Raw genomic sequence first — 21,199 nt, 5'->3', positions numbered from 1 at the left:
TGGGAGCAGGGAGAGGTGGGAGGCTGGACCAAGGCACCCATGGGGTGGACAGAGCAGTGTGGTGGCTGCGGTGCCCTGGCAGGGGCAGGTGGCACCAGCACAACCTTGCTGCTCTGGCCCTAGCAGAGAAGGGGAAGAACAAGGAAACTAGAAATTGTTATTTGTGTGCTGTAGGGCTATATCTAAACAAATGATTCTTTCTGCATTTGTGAGATCATATCTATTGCTCATGGAGCACTTAACAATCCACTCCTGTCACCTGTCACAACACAGTGAGTGGTCAATCCACATGTTTTGTCTGGGGACTCAGAGCTACCAAGCTGAATACTGGAAGGACATAGAACATTCTTTAACTACTCCGAAATGCTGTCATTTTGTCAGCTTGTTTGTCGCAAGTTCATGTGCAGTCTGCACCTACAGAGAAGATGGAAATTGAACTCTGCCACACAATTTAACACGTTGTGTCTGAAAACAATGTGCCTTCCCAAAGCCCTGAACAGGCAAACTTGTCTCATCTTTTACTTCTGTTGATGTCCTAGTGGTGGAGCTCGTTCTTTGAGAATTTTTAAACAGAGGCTTTAAATAATTCCAAGGGTGATAATGTGAACATTTTTCAGTGAAGCCTCTTCCTCCACTGAGGTATTTTTGTATGACTTTTAACAGGTGAATTTCTGTGAAATGGTTCCACTTCAGTGGAATTCTCTATTTCACTAGAGAATATTATCATATTCTCATAATTCTCATAATAACTTAATTTCACTGGTTTCTGTAAAGTTCCTGTAGGTACCTAGTAAAACTTGTACTTCCAGGTCTTGTGAGATCCAGATTTTCCTTGAGGAGCAGTTTTTATATCTAGAGTACATATTCCATGATGTGTTTATATTTTCTTATGGCTGAAATCCTGTAGTAGATCATGGGAATTGTACTGTAACTAGGGGGTCCAGTCTCTAGGGTGAGAGAGGACTAACGATACCAAAAGTTAAATTCCCACAGATTCATATCCTGTAACTTTCATTAAAAAAAAAAAAAAAAAAAAAATTAAGTGGATTTGAATGATTTCTAAAGATTTTGGGAGCAGCAGAAGAAAATGCATCTGTCTTCTTTGTTCCATTTCCATGTGTAATGGAGAGATGCTTCTGAACATATTATAAACACAGTATTTGGTGACCTTTTCTGAAAAAGTCTTTATCTGAATTTTTTACATCATTTACTGTCATTTTCTGTTGTGTGTGTTCTGTTGTAGAGCTCACAACCAGCATTGACAGAACAGCAGCAGTGTGCATATACCACATCAAGAGTTCGTTCTTCACTTTTCATCAACCAAATTACATCCACGGTTGGTCTAAAACACAGCAAATTATTGGGAAGCTAAGTTTCCAGTTCTGTCCAGTCTTTGCTTTCTATGTAGGCTATCAAAATAAATAACAATATCAGATTTCATTAAGATTTTCTGCGGTTAAATCTCCCTCTCAAAAATGTTTCCTCTTCTAAGATGACGATAAGATAGGAGCATATAAATGCATTTTTAGGTTATTTGTGTATTAAATCAAAGTAAAGAAAGATAGGGTAATTAATTTGGTTTCTTTCAAGGGTGTTTGCTTTTTATACTAGTACACCATTAGTTGTTATCTTTAAATACTTCTCATAATTACTTCTTGACTAATATTCCCTGATTGCACTTGACTTTTAAGTTTACCCTTCCTGATTAGAAAGCCAGCTTCATCAAGTCAAAAACAGGAGTCAGGAACAAAATTATCATAATGTTAATTGATTTAGGGGAAGGAAAAAGGTGTGGGGTAGTGGTGTGTGGCAGAGGGGAGAACCTGAGACAGTCTTTAATGGATGCTTGCAACAAGAGCTCCATTTTACTGGTGCCTGATACGTCTCAGGTACAGGCAGTAGGGAGGAAAATTTATCTGCCTCAGACTCTCTGAGCTTGTGCATGAAAAATGTAAATCTGCTTTTCTAATACTTTTTATATTAAATTTCTGTCAGATATACATGTAACTCCCTGAAAGAATTTACAAAATTAATAAAAATTGATTCAATGAATTTTCAAGAGGTAGATATTAGGGGAAAGTCTGCCAACTGTGAGAAGCCTTTAAAAAAGCATTAAAAAACCCCAACCTGTCCTGTATTTTTTCCTTGAACTTTCAAAAGCTGTTTTTTTAACATCTCCTTTAGCAGTTGTATTAATGTTCAGATGAAACTTGTTCATATTAAGTGAATAGAGTTACTTTAAAATATATTGACCGTCCATTTTCCATTCTCCAGCAATTGTCTAAAATAAATATACTTGCCTTCCACTCTTTGCTAAACATTTTTGTCTCCTTCTGGAGAGAGACTTATTGAAAGAGAATTAATTAATTCAGGGGGAAAAAGCAGCATTTATTATGGCAAAAACCCAGCAGCATTTATTATGGCACCTGAAAGTCAGTAGTGCATACTATTTTTTCTGAAAGCTAATGAAACATATAATTAGAATTTTCCTTCTGATGTTTTTTGGGGTTTTAACTATGAAGTGTGTGCACTGGGCAAGCAGAACAGTTAAGCAGGATTGCTCAGATTCAGAGCAATTAGTATGCTAAGAAGCACACATACTTTTAGGTCATTTGTTTCAAAGTGCTTGGATCCAAAGCTGTCTTTTTTGAATATAAACAGTGCTTTTGTTTGAAACTATATGAACTTCAGGATGGATAGTATTTTCATTTTCCTGTATTTCTTATTCTCCTCTTGCAAGAGAAGAAACCAGAATGTTTTATAAGTAGACTGAACATAATTTGTGCTGCTTCTTCATATGTGGCTAAAAATTTAATTTTTGAAACATATTATGTAAAACTTGTCTCTAATGGAATTATTATAAGGATATTGATGTTAAAGAACATGTTAAGGTAGTGCAGACTTTGAGAGACAGAAGCTGTAAGTCCCATCCTGCAGAATCTCCTTAAAAGTATGGCAGATAAGTGAAAAGAAAACAGAAGAGATCTTCATATGTGGTAGCAATATAATGATTCCCAAAGATAGTTCAAAACTCTCTGTTAAAATCCAGTTACTTTGGAAACCAGAATAATTTCATAAAAAAGGACAATTCAAAGCACTTAAATTGTAATAATTACATCTGCTTTGTCAAGGTTTTGTGAGTTGTATGAATTCACAGACCCCCTGAGCCTCCCTTGATCAGCATATTTTAGGGATTAGTTCGAGAGATACTGAAGGCAGTAATCTGTCACCTTGCTCCTTTTTGGTTGTTCATCCTGTTATGCCTCTGTCTTGGGGTCATTTTATGGTAATACTGTATTCCCCTATCGTCTGCCGTATGCCCAGAAATGGGTCCTGCAGCTTCAAGCTGGGTCCGAGAAAAGTGGGGGGAAGCTGGGCAAATTCTTCAGCATGGTTTGTGTTCAAGGACTCACATACACACTCCTCCATGTTTCTTGGCTCCGCTTGCAGCAGGAGAGAGGCAATTCCTGCTTTTAGCTAACTTGATAGCTGAGGCAAGAGGTTTTTCCCAGGACTGCATACCGGCATACCAAAATCCTCCAGTAACTTCTTCTTCTTCTTTTTCTGGAACTGTTTGGCCTAGCTGTGATCCAAGAACCAGATCATCGGACCCTGTGGACCAGCAGGGAGACTGCGGGGACACCACATCCTGGCCTTGGGCCTCGGGAGGAGCCAAGCCAGCTACAGAAGAGAACTCTGAATCCACCAGCTTTCTCCACAGCAAGAAGGTTCAATATTTAGTAGTTATTCATTTTTTCCCGTGCTCTGCGGGCACTTTGTTTGTTAAATAAACAGGTTTTTTCACTTTCATCCAAAAAATTCCTTTTGTATTGGTGGGGAAGGGAGTGCCAAAACCTGTGGAGGAAACATTCCTTCCAGAGCATTTCCCCCTAAACTTGTCTCAAACCAAGAATGCCTCTTAATTTATAAATAAGAGGACCAGATGGCAATCTCCTATCATTGCTGCTCATTTGTTGTCCACATTGAGTTTCAGCTTCTTACACAAATTTAAAACTCAGCTAAGATTTTGTTCTTGTCCTCAGAACTGTTCTTTTTAATTTTAAAATGCGTTTGTACCAGTCTATTTGATTCTAAGTTGTATGACTTCTGGCTGTAATATAATGTTTCAGGTTGCATTAAACTTGTTGGCATGAAGGCACTGAACCTAGCAGATGTTTTTGGACATGATGCCCTTTTCAGTGTTTATACTGGCAGAGCTTAAGCCAAGCTATGGAGAAGAGGAATCTGGAAGGGCTTCCTTCACTGTCTTGCCCTATGCCCCATTTCTCTTTCAGAAATACTTGCAACACTGAAAATGTGTATGGCTGGGCTTGATTAACCCTAAGGAACTCTGAGTTTATTTAAATTTCAAATAAATGTATGTGTTCATCAGCTGATGCTGTTACCCAAGTAAACCACAATCCCTTATGTTCTGTCATGAAAAGAACCATAAGTGGACAAAGTGCTCCTTACCGCGTAATGTGCTGGGTTATTAAAAGTACTGAATTTTCCAGATGCACTCTCTACTTGCAGATAATCAGGATTTTACATAAGTGTTGAAGTACAACCTCCTATCTATATCAGCCACATACAAGGAATAAGTTTAACCCCTGGGCAGGAACAGAAAAGTGGATGTTTCAGAGTGCTCAACAGTCCCTCTCTGGGCTCCCCTCAGAAAGGAGGGGCTGCTTGAGGGTAGGTTTACTCCTTGGTGAGCTCTTACTAGCAAATTTCAGCTGTTGGGTTAGAGCAGGTTAAGAGTGCATTTAGACTTTTCAATATGGGTCTCTGAACTAAAAAAAGTCACTTGGATATGTGATGACTGCCCATATTCATCAACCCTCAAAATATTCTTGGCTCTTATGTCAATTTTAAATTCATCATAGCTATTCTGCGAGACAGAATTTCATGGGATTTGTGTTGTTTGACTTTGATAGGCGCCTCAGAAATCATCCAGCTAAAAACAACACACAGTCATAATCTGTTATAGAAATTTCTTTGAAGAAATATTCCAAATTCATTATGTAATATATTGGCATCTTTAGCATCTCAAATGGTAGGATGTTTTTCTTTTCTTGGTGCAGAAAATGTGGCATATTTAGCAGCTTCCTAAATTTTTTTTTTTTAATTGCTATCACAGGTTATCATAGAGATGTTGAAAGGACTATTGAGCACTTGACAGAAAGTTCAGGATTTAGGATATTCTTGAGGAATAGCTGTGCTGGAGGTTTATGGTGCAGAGACTAAAAGTGTTAGGATACAACTCAGTAGTGATTACTTGCAGCTGGGACAAAGAAGCCTCTCCAAAATGGTGACCTGCCAGTCAGCCTGTAAATAAATGGAAAAGTTTCATTTCCCAAGAAAGCAAGTATTTAGTCAGAAATCCTCAGGGCAGCTTTAGATTTTTATTGCTAAAATTCTGCTTTTTGCAGTTATATGATGCAAATCAGCCCACTGTCTTACTTTCTAGAGAAGTAAATTCAACTTCCAATAAACAAATCAACACTATATCAAGATTTTAGTTTCTTATCTCAGTTCTAATCTAGATACCAGTGAGTAAACAGAGGCAAAGATGGGGCCTGTGATACTCATTGCCTTTGTCTGTGTAAGAGATTCTAATTTCTGCAGTTAATGTTTTCTAAATGATCCCAGCACTAGAAAAAGATTTTACTGGGTTGGCAGTGAGGCTGTGCTCCTCGAAATGTCGCTTTGCATTAGAATTACCATTTCTCACAACTCTAATGAAAAACAAAGCAAACCCTCAAATCATTAATGCATTTCCAATCATTGATTTCGTTCTTGCTTTTACTTTTTCCCTGTTAAAGTATTTTATCATCCTTAATATTTATCCATACCTTTGAATAAAGTCATAAACCATCTAAAAATTACACACCTCTTCTGATTTTTTTTGGGTTTTTTTGTTGATTTTTTTGTTAGGTTTGGTTTTTTTTCATACAGAAAAAGAGCACTATCCTACATGGCTCCCCAGTAACAGTCAATTACTGTTAAATGTTAGCTTTTTAACTGGATATTTACCAAAATCTCCATGTCCTTCAACTGCTGTTTCAAATGCCTCAGCTAATTTTGTAGCCATCTACATGGAATGCCAACAAACACTCAGTAATTTTCAATGGCTAAGTCCCTCATAATCCTTCCTGTGTCATCTTAAATTATTTGAACTGCTGCTTAGCATTGTGCTGTCAGCAGTTTTGTATCTCTTTTCATTGATTCTATCAGCTAAATTGTTCCTATAGAGAGCATCAGGACATAAAATGGATGAGCAATATGAACCAGCTTAAGAGTGCTGTCTAAACACTCATCCCTGAAGAGTTACATACAGGTTTCATAATGCCTTTGGCATAGACTAACTGCAGATCTTTATAGTGTTTCCCAGAAAATTTCTGAAGGACAGAAGCAAGTCAAGCACCCTTCAGAAATGTGTCATTAGGCTATAGCAGTAATTAGACAATAGTCACTGTTGCAGTCTGGCTGCAGAATGCAGCAAGGTCATTCCTGCAAGGTCTAGGTTAATACATCTGAGCAACTGTTCAGTGTGGAAAATATTCAGTGTTACATGTTATCATTTTTCTGTTCAAAATTTCCTTGGGAAACGATCCTTATTTTCCTAATTTTTCATACCAAATACAGTATGAAGCACAGTTGGTTGTTTCTAAGTGTATGTTTTATATAGAAGAAGACTGATAGCAATATCTCAAACAAAGCTGAAGTCCCCTCTCACTCAAAACAAAAATAGTCATGATTGAGAAGTTATTCCGAGAATGGACATTTTCAAAATATTCCCTTTTTAAGAAACCCAAGAAAATTTCTATTGCCAGCTCTTGGGGTGCTGGGGGTTGCAGCAATGACTGTGCTGGACTTTCATAGAATTGGGATCCATGACAAACTCCTTGTGGGGTGACCTGCCACAGAGCAAATCTCAGAGATGGTATGGGATTGTTTCTAAACACTGTTACTCAATATCCAACCATCTCAAAAAGAAGACATGGTCTGATATTCTGCAACAGAAACTACCTTTTTCTTTAAAGAATGGCTATATTGCAGATGAAGTTGAGGTATAAAAATGGTCCAAAGGCATAACCATACTATCACTTAATCTGTAACAGACTTTAGCTATTATATTTTGGTCACCTTTCTTTTTTCCCCCTCAAAGATGTGCAGTGTAGTAGGGATTTGGACACCCTTCTCATCAGATGCCTGTGATCAGATGCAAGCCATTGGCTTTAAAATAGTTCACACCATTTCCACTTTTAAAGTCTCTAGCTCCAATTTCTAGTCAGAGCAAGAAGAATTTACCAAATACAGAATGAGGTCTGAACTATAATGAACATTATTTCCAAGAGTAAGGTCTACTGAGACTATAATACATATAGTACCAATTTTATTAAGGAATAAGCTCATGGAGTAAAATGTTTCTGAGAGTTTCAAATAATTTTTAGGGTTTTAATATGGTATAAAAGATGTCTGCAGTCTTTAAACTTATTGAATATGTCTAACAGTGCAGTGAAATGGAAAAATAACTCAGTATTTCTGGGAGAAAATTTATTGGAAATCAGTGATGTTATTTTCTGTATTCTCTCTTTACCTAAATTAATTTCCAGTGGTTATTGGCAAGTACAGCTTAAAATAGTGTTAACTTCTGTGCTATTGTTTATCATAGGAATTAATAACAAACAAAAAGCAAAACCAAAATCTTTTCCCTTGAGCAACTAAGCCATTTTCATTTCACATAATGTTGACCTTTTGACTCCAACAGAGTAATACAGGACTGTGTGAAGTATCTGAGTTTCAAAGAAACACCACAGTTAAGTGTTTCATGGTTCAATTATCCCTTGACCTTTGGGTTGAAACACTCAGTAAGTGGGCAAATTACTGTCAATGATATCTGGTTGTTTTCCACTATAAGAAATCTCTTTCATACTTCATTTTTCTCTCAGTGTACTTTATTGACCTTCTCAAGTAAACACCATTTAATATAGACCAAGGAAAATTGCTTTTAGCTATAAGCCAGTCATACTAGTGTTCAGAATTAATTGCCCAGATCCTAAACTGAGAAACAGAATGAAGGAAAAGCCTAGCTCAGATACCTGTGTTTAATCTCTTGAGATATTACATGCAATTATATTTTTCCATTGTTTCAGACTGAGAGTTTATTTTTTAGTATTACAGTTTATAATAGGCTTTTTTTTTGATTGCATTTATGCTTGTATTCTTTCTGTCAAACTCAAACTAAACTCAGGTTGAGGCTTTGGTTGTTCTTTTTCCTGCTGTTTCAACAGATGCCTCACTTTGTTCTGCTACATCCAAATCTGATTCCCTTGTGTTGGGTAGATTCTCCAGACACAATTTTTTCACGTGTAGGCTGTGGTTAACATCTCAGGGAGCATGGTTTGATAGTGGTGGTGAGGATTCAAGTGGCATTGTGAGTGTTTGAGAATCTTCCCTTGACCTGAGTCTCCTCTATGCCATGAACTGCATGAGCACTAGCAAGCATTTGAGTTCCTCAAGGCTTCTCACCAGTTTAGTTTTCTGCCAAAGAAATCTGGTTTGTACAAGCTGAGAGCACTCTGCAATGCACACCAAAGCATGCTGGATTGCAGGAACCAGGAGTTTTTGTTTTAGAAGTGCATTGCTAAGTCGAACTAAAAAAATAGTATGGATGCAGCAATGGATTTTGTGTGTATGTGGTGGTGTTTGTGCTCTAAAGTTGTTCTTTGTTTTGCTCTATTAAGATTAACCTTTCTGCTAACATTTCTGCTATGTTCTTTATGTGCTTACATAACAATACAGCTCTATCTGAGAAGATAATACTTCATGCTCTTGGTTCTAAAGGTCTTTGCTCAAATTCTCCTGTGTCTCATTTAGTCTGACAAAATTCAGTTCATTGCCTACAGTCCAAAGTGTGTCATCAGTCACAGGATGGTAACCCAACCAGATGGGAGATGCTACATGCTTTAGGCAGTCTTCTTTATTTTCTGCTGTGCTCTTTGAATGTTATTCTCCTATGCTGGATGAACTCTGAAGTACATACTTAAAAAGATGTTCCTTTGATTAGATCAGTTAGTTTTGACAGAGTTCATTAAAATCAGTGTGAGGCTTTCAATTGATTTTTGGTGGGATTTGGTCAGAACCTCAGACTCCTCTATCTTCTGGATCTCATCCATAGTTTGTCTGTTTCTGAGAAAATTTATGTATTCAGTGTCTGCAACCCTATCTGTGTTCTGATAATCTTGCTATGAATGTTCTCTTACCCATTAATGCTGTCTCATTCAGTCTAGTTAAACTAAATTATTAGTTAACATGACTAGAGTGAAAGCAAAATGACCTGATGACAGTTGGTTGCTTTTCTTGTGTAGCACATTATTCTTGTTTCTTTTGTCTTTTTGTAGTATATTTTAGTTCCATCTCCAGATGGTTGTCTGAAAAGTAACTCTTCTGAATTTATTTTCATTTCAAAACCCACAAAGTTTCATGCAGCTGGCAAAATATCCCTTCAGTCTGTAAATGTTTTGATATGGAATTAGACAGTTTTTATTCTTAGATAATGATCTGTCACATAGAATCCCAGCACAAATTTTGTTGTGTGATCCTGTCCAATTCACCTTTTTTTGTCCAAGCGTGTCCATTGAGTCACTGTCAGTTTCTGGTTTTCTTGTCTCAGTTTCTTATTCATGAAATAATTTGACAGACTATTAGTTCACTTCCTTAGATTTACTTGCTGTGTTATAATCTTTAGAGGAGAAGTTAATAAAAAATGTTTTCTTCCTTGATGCTTGGTTTAGAATACCAAAAGAACATAGATAAATGTTGACATTTCAGCAATTCATTCATTTTATAAAAAAATCTTACAGATGTAATATTGGCTAGAATAACCATAATTTGTTCTGCCTTAATACATGCTTAAAAACTACTTGGGTGCTCAAAAAAAACTAATTTGCCACAGCTGAGTCAGCCAATGGAGAAATAAACTGGAATAATGAAGAATTTGGATTTTGTAATACTAGTTGGGGTTTTTTGATGAGGGAGAGTCAGTTAGTTATTAACATGAGTATCTTTGCTTAATTGAAGTAGCTGCCTCACAAGTACTTAGTAGTCAAACTGCATGTCTTATCCTGGTTCATTATATTAATTAACTTTCTAAGCAGTGTAAACTTACCTTCCTCAAAATACATTTAGACTGAAAGCTGTGAGGTCTTGATTCACTGGTCTTATATTAGGAGGGGACTTGACAAACTAAGTGGGACTTGATGTTGGTTTTGTTCTCATTTTTGGGGCTACTCTTCAGTTTAAACATCAGATCTGTGTGAAGAGGCATCTATGCATATTCTGGCTGCTTACCCTCAGCCCATTCTGCCACAGGAATTTTGGAGGACAGTTGGCTTCTCCTGTCTGCTGCATAGGTGCCCACTTGTGTTACAGTGAGAGGCAGAAAATACATAATTTTCATGCTGGTGCAGAAGCTGTCTGGGTGGGAGAGGAGACCTTTAGCTCTAGTTGCAGCTGAGTGGCTCAAACACTCCATGCCTGTTTCCCTCTGAGGACACAGCAGACAATCAGAGGGAGCAGTAACAGCTCAGTTACCAAGTGCTGTCAGCTCCATCTAAGGGACCCCAGCAGCCTAACAGTGGCTGGTAGAAATAGGTTACTTCACTGCCTTGTTCCAAGAGATGACATGCCATCCTGTATTTATCCTATAGGCTTGCAATTCTATACAGCTTTAGGAAAGAAAGTGTTTTCTGGATCTTCTTTTTCTACAGTACCTACAGAAGCATCCTACCCTGTTTCTGGGACCCTAAGAATTATCTTAGTATGAGTAAGAATATAATAATACATCTGTTAGAATATAAAAATACACCTGTTTTCCAGGCTTGCTGAGATGGCTTTATCACCAAGCTCATATGCCTTGCATGAGAAGAAAGTGTGTGCTAGTGTCTTTCAACAGTGAGGAATAATTACTTTCTGTTGTTGTGGAAAGTAACTTCTCTCTATATTCATACAAAAAAGATAACTCTGATGGAATGGCTTACTAGAAGTTTTTCTGCCTTGTTAGAACAGATTATATGCTTTATAATACAAACTGAATTTAGGAATAATATCCCTGTAATATTACACCAGTAGAGAACTATTAATTTCTTAAGTATTTTTTCCTATCAGCACCTGCTGTGTCTGTATGGGCTCCTCTGTATCTGTCACTCTAGCAAATATGACACTAAATATATGTCCAGTAGACAGGAACATTTGCCAGTGCCATATTGTGTTCGTGTCTCAGCTTCCTGGCTCATGTTTAGTGCTTTTGACTGTAACTTGGTGTGGTTTGGTTCCCTCTCCCAGAAGGCTCCCTACTCTAGGATACCATCCCTGTATGATAACACAGTATGTTCCCATCCTTGGCAGGGGTTGTGAGGAAGCAGATTGAGCACTTTTTGAATGTGTGGAACTGATTTAAGGAACATTATCTCTTTAGGTACCATGACAGTAATTCATACTATTAATGATTCAATACAGGGAAATAAGTTTCCCAAATTGTAGTTGGAAAGCAAGAGGAAATCGTCTCAAGATCTTTTAATAGCCCAGTTATCAGATTAGCAATCTGTTAGCAGCCCGGACTGTCATGAGCAGGAACCTACGCACAATATGAGCTGTCATTTATTCTTAGAAACAGAAAGAAAATGTAGAAAAAATTGAAAAATTTCGGTCTCAAATAGTATTAAAGTTACCTTGTAATACTGGAACTATGCTCCATCATCACCAGGATCCAGGAGAGCCATAGATAACTGCACTGCAAGAGGAATGCTGAAATAAAAGGAGGCTAAAAACAATCCAAACCAAAGATCCTAACAAAAGAAAAGAATCCTTTGGCATATCCTTGAGCTCCTGTAGAGAAAACAATAAAACAAGTAACATGTACTGGGCTTTCTGAGACTTAGGGTCCCAAATAGTATCAGAGTGAACAGAACACAGAAGTAGCATGGAAGTTTTTTAAACTTTATTTAACTGAGAGCATTTGAAATGCAAGAACCTTGCTACTAGCACAATCCTCTTTTTCAAGATTGTATCTTACTTTCTAGGGTTTTTTGTTGGTTTGTTTTTGTTGTTGCTGTTTTGTTGGGGTTTTTTTAAGGGTGCTTCTGAATCCCTGACATGTCAATTTTATGTCACAGCATGGTGTGACTTGAGTAGAATGTGGGGTTTACTGGTTAACCTGGAGGAAATCATTCAAACTGTGTCTTCAGCAGGTGAGCCCTGCTGGAATATTGCCAAATATCTGAAATGCCTGGTACAGCAGTTGAAAAGAGGTTGGAATTGGAGACTGTCAGCAGACTCCCCTGTATTGTTTATTTATTTTTATCTCAAAATTATCTCTATAAAATGAACAGAAATTCAGTAACAACTTTTGCCTCCGTCAAAAGTTGGCTTTGATTCCTGTTTCTAGAAATTCCATCTCACAAGCCCTCTTGTGTTTTGTTCAAACTAGTCAGTCTTGGCTATTCCCTGAAGACCAAAAGAATAAATAAGATGAATTTATAAAATACTCATTTTTCTACCCTTACATATTCATTGTGAACAATCAGTTTATTAAACACTTGTAGAGGTAATATAAAAGTCTTTTACAGAGTCTGCAGTTCGAAATAGGACACTTTGAGAATAACTCTTTGATCTGCTGCAAAAACTATATTAGGTCTATGCTTTTGATAGCTACCAGAAGTATTCCATAGACTGTGTAATTGATCCTTCTTCCCACTTCTTTACCCGATTGCGAGATTGTTTTATTTCAGAATTGCTTTGTGGTAAAATAAAGTCAGTGAGAACTGTAAAAGCTGTAAGAACCTTTAAAGGACTTCTACAAAAAAGTTTTCTTTTTCAAAATCTTTGTTGTCTGTATGCTGTCACTCTCTGTTGTTGTCACAGCAGAGGGAATTTTCCTAAAATATGACGGTGTTGCTTTTTAGCTGTGGTGAGATTTGGTGTGCACTGACACAGGTGATCATACACAGCTCTGTGTGGTAGTGAGCAATGCCTAGAATGTCAATTTGCTCTGCTAGTTTACAGCTGGATGATTTTTCTATATCTCTGGAAACAACTGGTATGACAGAATGGGACTGAAATGAAGCAGTGTATATTAAATTAAATTACTAAAGTTCTTAAATGCTCTTCATTTCCTCAGTCTCCCATGAGGGGCTGCATATTAGCTCTGTGGTTTTCTACTCTGTACTTTCACAACTCTCCATACTGCAAACAACTGTTTGAGATGGATTGCTGTGAACTGGGAATGATCTAGATACCTCACTGTCCTTTTACAGGCAAATGTGACTAAGATATGTAATTGAAAATCAAGGCAAATGAAAAACTTAAGGACTGTTTTATTTAATGAGGCACAGAGCTCAGATGATTTTTTTTTTATAAGTATTAACTTGCATTTAAGATTAATATTGCAAGGCAAAGTTTCTGGGTTGAAAATTATGTGATTCTTCTTTAATTTTTGTTATTCATTGAGCATATTTAAGCTTTCAATATAAATTTGCATGAGCGAATACTTTTAAATGGATGGAGTACTTTGGATTATGGAAAAGGATTGAAATGGACTGCTCTAAATTGCCATTCCTGTGATGCCTCTAGCAGGGAAACGAGCAAACAGCTGACATCCTGGGATGTGGTGATGCAGAAGGGTTTGAGTTGGTGCCCAGTGTATTCACCCCTCTCAAGTGCTCAGTAACATTTTGTTTTCTAGTGCAAAAAGCAAAAATAATCTCCCTTGGATGCTTCCATGCAGGAAGTAGTTTGATTAGTCTGTTCATTTCCTGTGTAGCTGTTGGATAACTAAGTAAAGTCCCTTGGTAGTTATTTTCCAAACTTTTATGTATTAGAATTCAGTCACCCAGTGACTGAAAATTTCTGGCAGAAGACTCATTTCATTACTGTAGGCTTAGAAGAAATTAAATGAAAGATGTCAGGCTTTCATTGAAACATGTAAAATATGCATGAGCCTACTGAATTTAGTAAGTATGGAAATTTACCCAAGTCAAACTGAAATAGCCTGTTTTGATGTTTGTTTCAGTGGTCTTTAAGTACATTCATGTATGGCACTGCATTCCTCATAGTCAGACTGTCATACACACTGTTAAACATAGAGATCAGGATTATATGCTTGTAAAAAGTGACTCAGTTAAATTTCCTCTCATAATGCATCTTTGGTTTGGCACGATGAAGTTCTATTCAATATCAGGAAAACTGCTTTGTTCTCACGGTTGATACTATCATGATGGCTAATTTTATTTATCTGTAAGCATTTCTTATATTTCTGGGAGGTATCTGGCAAAAATCTGTCCCTTCTTTACTGCATTTGAAATGTCAGTGAGGCAGAGACTGAGGTAAGAGACTGAGATTGGCAATGTGACTGTTGACGTGCCAGTGTCAGGATCTGTCTCCACCCAGATTGCAAACTGTTGCTTGTGCTCAGTGACTCTGAAAAAGGGTGCAGTAACTGCAGTCAGTGGGGAAAACAGAAAATAAAATCCCAACAAACAACCCAGAAATCATTTATGTGCATTATTGTTAAAAACTACATTTCTTTAAGAAAGGGTCTTTGGTCTAGAATGATAAGAGAAGAAAGCCTGTCAGGAAGAGCCTGCTGTCATCTCCTGCTTAATAGCAATGAATGATAAGTTGTTTCACCCAATGTATAGTTTGTAGTAACCAGCTATGACCAGTGTTTAGTTTACCAGTTTATCCAAAGCATCTCCTAGGGTAGCATTTAAAAATGTCAACGGTGTCCCACTCTGAGGCAGCTGAATTGAATGGTATATACCTTAGAATCTAAACCATATTGTATTTATGATACAGTGGTGTAGATGATACAAAGTAGGTGCTGTCAGAAGGTCATTCGGCTGCAAACCATGCATACAAGTGATCAGACCAGACAACTTTACGAGACAACTGCTATTTTATCTTATCCATCTGATTGGATGTTCATTTAAATATTTTTAAGTGTTTTTTCTCCAAGTGGTTGAGCAAGAAAATAAATGAAGACTGAAAAACAGATGTTCAAATATATATGGCTTATTAATTAGGTCTATTGCAATAGCTTTCAGTGGGTCTCAAATGTGCAAATAACAACTTAAAATAAGAATTGTATTTTAAAACAAAATTTCCCATTCTTCAAACATAACCGTTTTCTGTTCTACATCATTTAATTCAGTAATCAAAAATCTACATCTCACAAATCATTGCTATTCTCACTTCCCATGAGCAGAATGCAAAATTTTCTTTTCCCATTTAAACTATTTAATAAGCTTTACTGCAGAATGTAACACTGCTCTTTGATTCCAAATGAGTGGATCCCTGTATTATCTCAACTTTTAATGAGAAGGTACTCTGTGATTCTGACAAGAAAATCTCAGGATGCATGTGATCTTGAAGAAGAAGGAAAAAAGATTAAATGGGAAGGTCAGAGGAATCTCATTAAGTTTGTCATTAAATCTTGAAGAGTCAAACACTGAGTAGGTTCCAGCTGCCTGAGTTTGGCCATAAATGTGCCCATCCATACCAGGGGGTCAAAATGTCCTTTTAGGACTGGAGGAGGCTGCAGGTTTCTGAGCATGGGAAGTGGGTGAGTTCTGTGTCAGATACCTTTCACTTCTCTCCAGAGGCAAAAGGAAGGAAAACAGGAGCCCACTGCACTCGACTTGCACAGGGCCAGTGTCTCACCACTGACACTGAGATAATTTAATAATGTCACTATCAACAAGATTCATATTTCTCCAGTCACTGTATTCCCAGAACGAGCACTGACTTTGTAACGTCTGTTACCTTGGATGTGTCTCTGTATGTGTGTATACATTTGTTTAATATATGAAAAGCTTATATTATAGCCTAAGTTATTGTATTACAGCAGATAAACATAGCTTTTATGATTATAAATAATGAGGGAGAAAGGTTTTAGAGGAACCTGTGTTTGCTGTCAAAATGCATACTATATAGAAATTAACTTTCACCTGTTGTTGTAGTTGAAGCATCAACCATATTAAAAAAGTTATGAAAAACCCCAATCATATTAAGACTAAAATGGTAAAAACCCACTTATATTAAAAAGCAGAATAGAAAAAAGCTGTAGATATTTTAAAAAAGTAAAAACACCGCCCTATATCAAAACAACAAGCTGTAATAAATCAACCATCTAAAAAACCAACCTTGTTTAAGAAAACAACTGTTGAAAAATAAACCAGATTAAAAAGCACAGAAGAAAACAGCAATGGCCTGAAAGGAATGAGAGAGATTTGTCTTTACAAACAAACTGTGGGTCTGCTGACAGGTAAAAGCTAGATACTGAGAGGTCAAAGAAACAGTGGGAGGAATTCCACTGATATATGAAAGGAGTGAGAGGGATTTGTCTTTACAAACTGTGGCTTTGCTGATAGGTAAAGATAGATACTGAGAGACTTTTAAGAGCAGCAATGGAAGAACCATAAATTCCATAGGAAAAGAAAAAAAAGGGGGGTATACATTAGAAGGGGGTCTATATTAAGCAATTCAGGAGGCCTGTACCTCTCAAGTACCTCAGCCAATGGGGAAAGAGAGATGGAAATGCAGCCGGGAAATTAGGATAAAAAGGAGGCTCTAACAATTTGAGAGACCCCAGGGGAAATGCCCCATGGCCTCTTCTATTATTCAAATAAAGTTACAGGACTCCTCTGTCTCCTTTGTGGACATAAACCTCTGGTGTTTGTGGATTAATTTTCCTGACAGATCTAAAAAACCAGCCTTAAAAAAAGGAGAAATGAACCATATTAAACCAAACCATCTAAAACCCCAACTGCATTAGAAATGATCATAGAAATTATTAGAAGTGTGACATTGTTGGAGATTAGGATTTTTCCTTTTTTTGTTTATGGAATTTTCTCCCATTCGTTGCGAAGAGACAATAACTACCAATACTTAAGAGACAAACCAAATGGCCAAGGTGGGGGAAGGGTGCAACTGGCTACTCTCTTACCTGAGAGGCTTTCTCTTGGGAAGAGCAGAGATACCATAAGGTTTTGGCTGGGGGGTGAGGGGCTGGGCTCAGCCCTTAGCTTTCACTCACTCTTGGTATCGGAGGAAGACAGTGGAGCGGTTACTTTCTGCGAGGAGAATCCACTGCCACCATAGAGCCCAGCCCTGTACTGCTTCTTCCTTACTGTGGGTGAGCCCTTGCTCATAGGAGCAGCCATTGGACTGGGACCTTATTAACACCCCATCTGACTGGAAAGGACCCTCACCATGTACTAGGGTGTCCCAAATAAACACCCAGGACCCCGACCCCCTCCCCGTTCCCAGAGGGGTGCATCGCCCAGCTGCATGCGGCAGCTGCTACGGAGCAGGCCAGCTGCCACTGCCCAGGTCCGCTGCTTTCTGCTGCTGCCTCGGGCCTTTTTCGCTACACTCTAACTCAGCACTCCATGTCTACCCAACCCCCATGGGTCCTGCGGAGTTTCTGCTACATTTTGTTTGCCACCCCAGAGTCTGCTCATCCCTGCCGTTCCAGCTGCCCTGAAGTTCCTGCTGCAGCCCATTTCGCCACCTGGAGGGGCACCAGGACCAGCTGCCCCTGGGGGTTTGCAAAGGAATCCCCTTTTCTCTCTCTCCCGCGGGCCCGCCCGCCATTCCCCACTGCACAGAGGCGGCCGAGCTCGCACCACAGCGCCCCCTGCAGCCGCGGGGGAATCATCGCACCCGCCCTGCCCGGCCAGGAGCCAACAGCGCCCCTGCCGGCTGTGACCGGAACTGCACCAACGGGGAAGGTGCTCGACAGCCAAGAGAAGGCTGTTGTTGGGTTTCTGCTTTTGTTTGTAGTCGCTGCTGTTGTTGGTGGTTGTTTGCCTTGTTGTACATATATATACTAGTAAAGAACTGTTATTCCTTTTCCCATATCTTTGCCTGAAAGACCTATAATTTCAGAGTTACAATAATTTGGAGGGAAGGGGATCACATTTTCTATTCCAAGGAGGTTCCCACCTTCCTTGGCAGACACCTGTCTTTCAAACCAAGACAGATATATATATAAAATACATATATACGTTGTTACAAACAGAAGTAGGGAATTGGCTTTTGTATGTTAATGAGTTTATTAACTGTGCATTAGTGAGTTAGTAGGCTAATGAGTCATTGTATCAGGAGTAATGTTTATGTGAAGTAATTAGTTGTACAAGTTGAAAAATGTTCTTCTGTAAAATTTGTATTTATGATTGAAAACTGGTCATAGAAGTTTCTGGGTGTGAGGTGAAGGAGGGACACAGGTGGTAACCACATTAACATAAGGGAAGAAGATGGAAGACCCCATTGGACAATCACACACCAATGAAGAAGATCCCTGGGCAAGAACCAGCCAATCCAAATACCGTGCGGAGGTGGGCTCAAGGGAGGAGCTGTGCTTAGCTCCAGAGTATAAAAAGTATCCTCCTAGCTTAACGGGCATGCCTGTGGGTCTTGGCTAAGCACCCAGCACTGCTTCCTTTGTTTTGTAGCTCAGCAGTTTGCTGTCTATGGTCTCTTACTGTCTATAGCTTACATTTGTTAATAAAAATACAATTAAATTTTAATTGCCTGAAGCATTTATTACATATGTGTATATATATACATATAAATAAATAGTAGAAAAAGCAAAAATAGAGAAAATAAAAACCCTGCTGTATAAGCAACCAGCTATATCAAAATTAACTGCACTAAAACAACCACATAAAACACCCACAGAATTGAAAACCAACTGTATTAAAAAATATCCATTAAAAAAACCCCAACTGTAATGTAAACCAAAGTTTAAAAAAGAACTTATATAAAACACAGCCAGGTAAAAAGTCCATTCTGTAAACCCCAGTTGTATAAAAATGCAACCCTATAAAAGCAAATGGTATGAAAATCCAACAGTATAAAAACCCAACTGTTATACGAAACAAAGGCATAAATCCCCAATGATACAAAATCTAACCATACCAAATAGCACCCATATTATGAAAAACAACCATGTGAAAAAAAACACTGTAAAAACACCTATAAAAATAACTGGTTTAGAAATAACTGTGTAAAATCAAACATATTTTAACCAGCTGTGCAGAAGGCAATTGTGGAAAAAAAGAAAAAAAAAAGTGTGAAAAAACGGGGGGGGACAAAAATCATCTAAAACCACCCATGTAAAAATCCAGCTATACCAACTCCAACTGCATTGAACCAGCCTTATAAAAAAGCTTGTAAAAACCAACTTTCTTAAAACCAAATGTGCAAAAACCAGATGGGTAGAAAACCAACTATAGTAAAAACAGCTGTCTAAAAACAACTGTGTAAACCCCAAACATAAAAACCTGACAATAAAGAAGCCCAACCGTATGAGAAAGCAGCTGTATGCAAAACAGTTTAAAAACTAAGTGTATTACAATATGAAAACATAAATACCCAAACACATTAAACAGCCAAAGTATAATGAGCAAAATGTATAAAGAAGGCCAGCCAAAAACCAGTTGCATAAACCCCAAAAGTATAGAATACACTATAGTGGTAGAAATACAACTGGATGCCAAAACCCAATTATATTACAACCTGACTGCATCAAAAGCCAACAAAATCAACTACCAATGGTTTAAAAGCAATCAGCTGGAATAAACAACCAAGGTAAAATGCCCAACTGTATTTAAAAGCCAAAATGTAGTAAACAAAAAAGTGTTTAAAACCCCAATCCTGTTAAAACCAACCCTACCAAAAGATTATCTGTAATTACAACCACTGTAAAAAAGAGAAATTTTTGAAAAATCTGCCATATATAGAACCTCCACCAAATTAAAACCAACTGTGTAAGTGTAGAAAAAAAAAATTATTTAACAAACAGAAATTTTAAAATAAGCCACAAAAAAAATACAAAAGTCTAACAATATTCAACCATAGGAAGAACCAAATATAAAAACCAACTGTATAGAAAGTATAAAAGAAAATATAAAATCAGAGTACAAAATACTAACTCTAGAAAAATCCAAAGTTTAAAAAACCAAACCGCATAAAGGATCCAATGTAAAACACCCAATTTTTTGCATAATGTATTGGTTTTGCATGGCCTGGTTTTTGGTAGTGGGGGGGCTACAGAGGTGGCTTCTGTGAGAACCTCCTGGAAACTTCCACCATATCCAGCAGAGCCAATGCCCTGTCTCCCTGTACTGTTGGTGGCAAGGAGGGAGGGGCTGGAAAAGGTGCTTTAAGGGTTTATTTTACTTCTCATTATCCTCTTCTGATTCTGTTAGCAATAAATTCACTTTGTAACTTTAAGTTAAGCCTGTTTTGCCTTTGAAGTGTTTTCTCCCGGTCCTTATCTCAACTAGTGAATTCTTCACAAATTTTTTTTTCCCTCTCTCCTCTGCCCAGCTGTGGCAGGGGAGGGTGAGCGAGCAACACTCGTGGGTGCCTGGCGTCGGGCCAGTGTCAAACCACGACAGTCTTAAACAGCATTTGAAAAATATATAAAACCAACTCTCTAAATTGAACCATTAAAATCCCAACTGTGTAGAATCCAAAAGTATTAAATTAACTAAACCTTATAACTAAATTAAATAAACCCTATTAACTACCTCAAAAGTATAAAACCCTACCAACCCACAACAAAGAAAATACTGCTTTACTGTTGTTCTCCTTCTCGCTCTGATTTTTCCAAGTTAGGAATTAAATTTAAGGTGTGTTAATTTGACATTCACCTCAAGCTTAAAAATCCATCTACAGCCCAATGGATTCTTTAAATACTGTCAGTACTGTCAGGCCTCATTCTGCTGTTAGATTATTGTTTAATCAATTACAAACTCGCCTCCTCTGTGCAAAAAAAAATGCAAAAGCTTGTGCAGAAAATCAGTTGTATACATCAATTAATCTATAGCCTAGATTTCATTTAGTTACGGGACTTGACAAGGTCAAATATTTGTTTAGAGTATTAATATGGTAACATATTTACGGTAGGCTGTCAAAACTGATGTGGAGGTTGTGAGGGCTTTTTGACTCACTGCTTTATTGGTTTGATACTGTTTTAACCCTTTGAATTCAGCTGAGTTTTCATGGGTTTACAGAGATCAGAGTGAAATCTGAAGAAGACATTATTAATAAAAACAATTCCAATTTTAAAAGTGCATGCAGCTGTATCTTCTAAGAGGATTCTATTGTCAGGCTATGATCCCATTCT

The sequence above is a fragment of the Corvus hawaiiensis genome, chromosome 15 (genome assembly GCF_020740725.1).
Source record: "Corvus hawaiiensis isolate bCorHaw1 chromosome 15, bCorHaw1.pri.cur, whole genome shotgun sequence".
Lineage (NCBI taxonomy): Eukaryota > Metazoa > Chordata > Aves > Passeriformes > Corvidae > Corvus > Corvus hawaiiensis.
Note: the sequence above shows the minus strand (reverse complement) of the source record.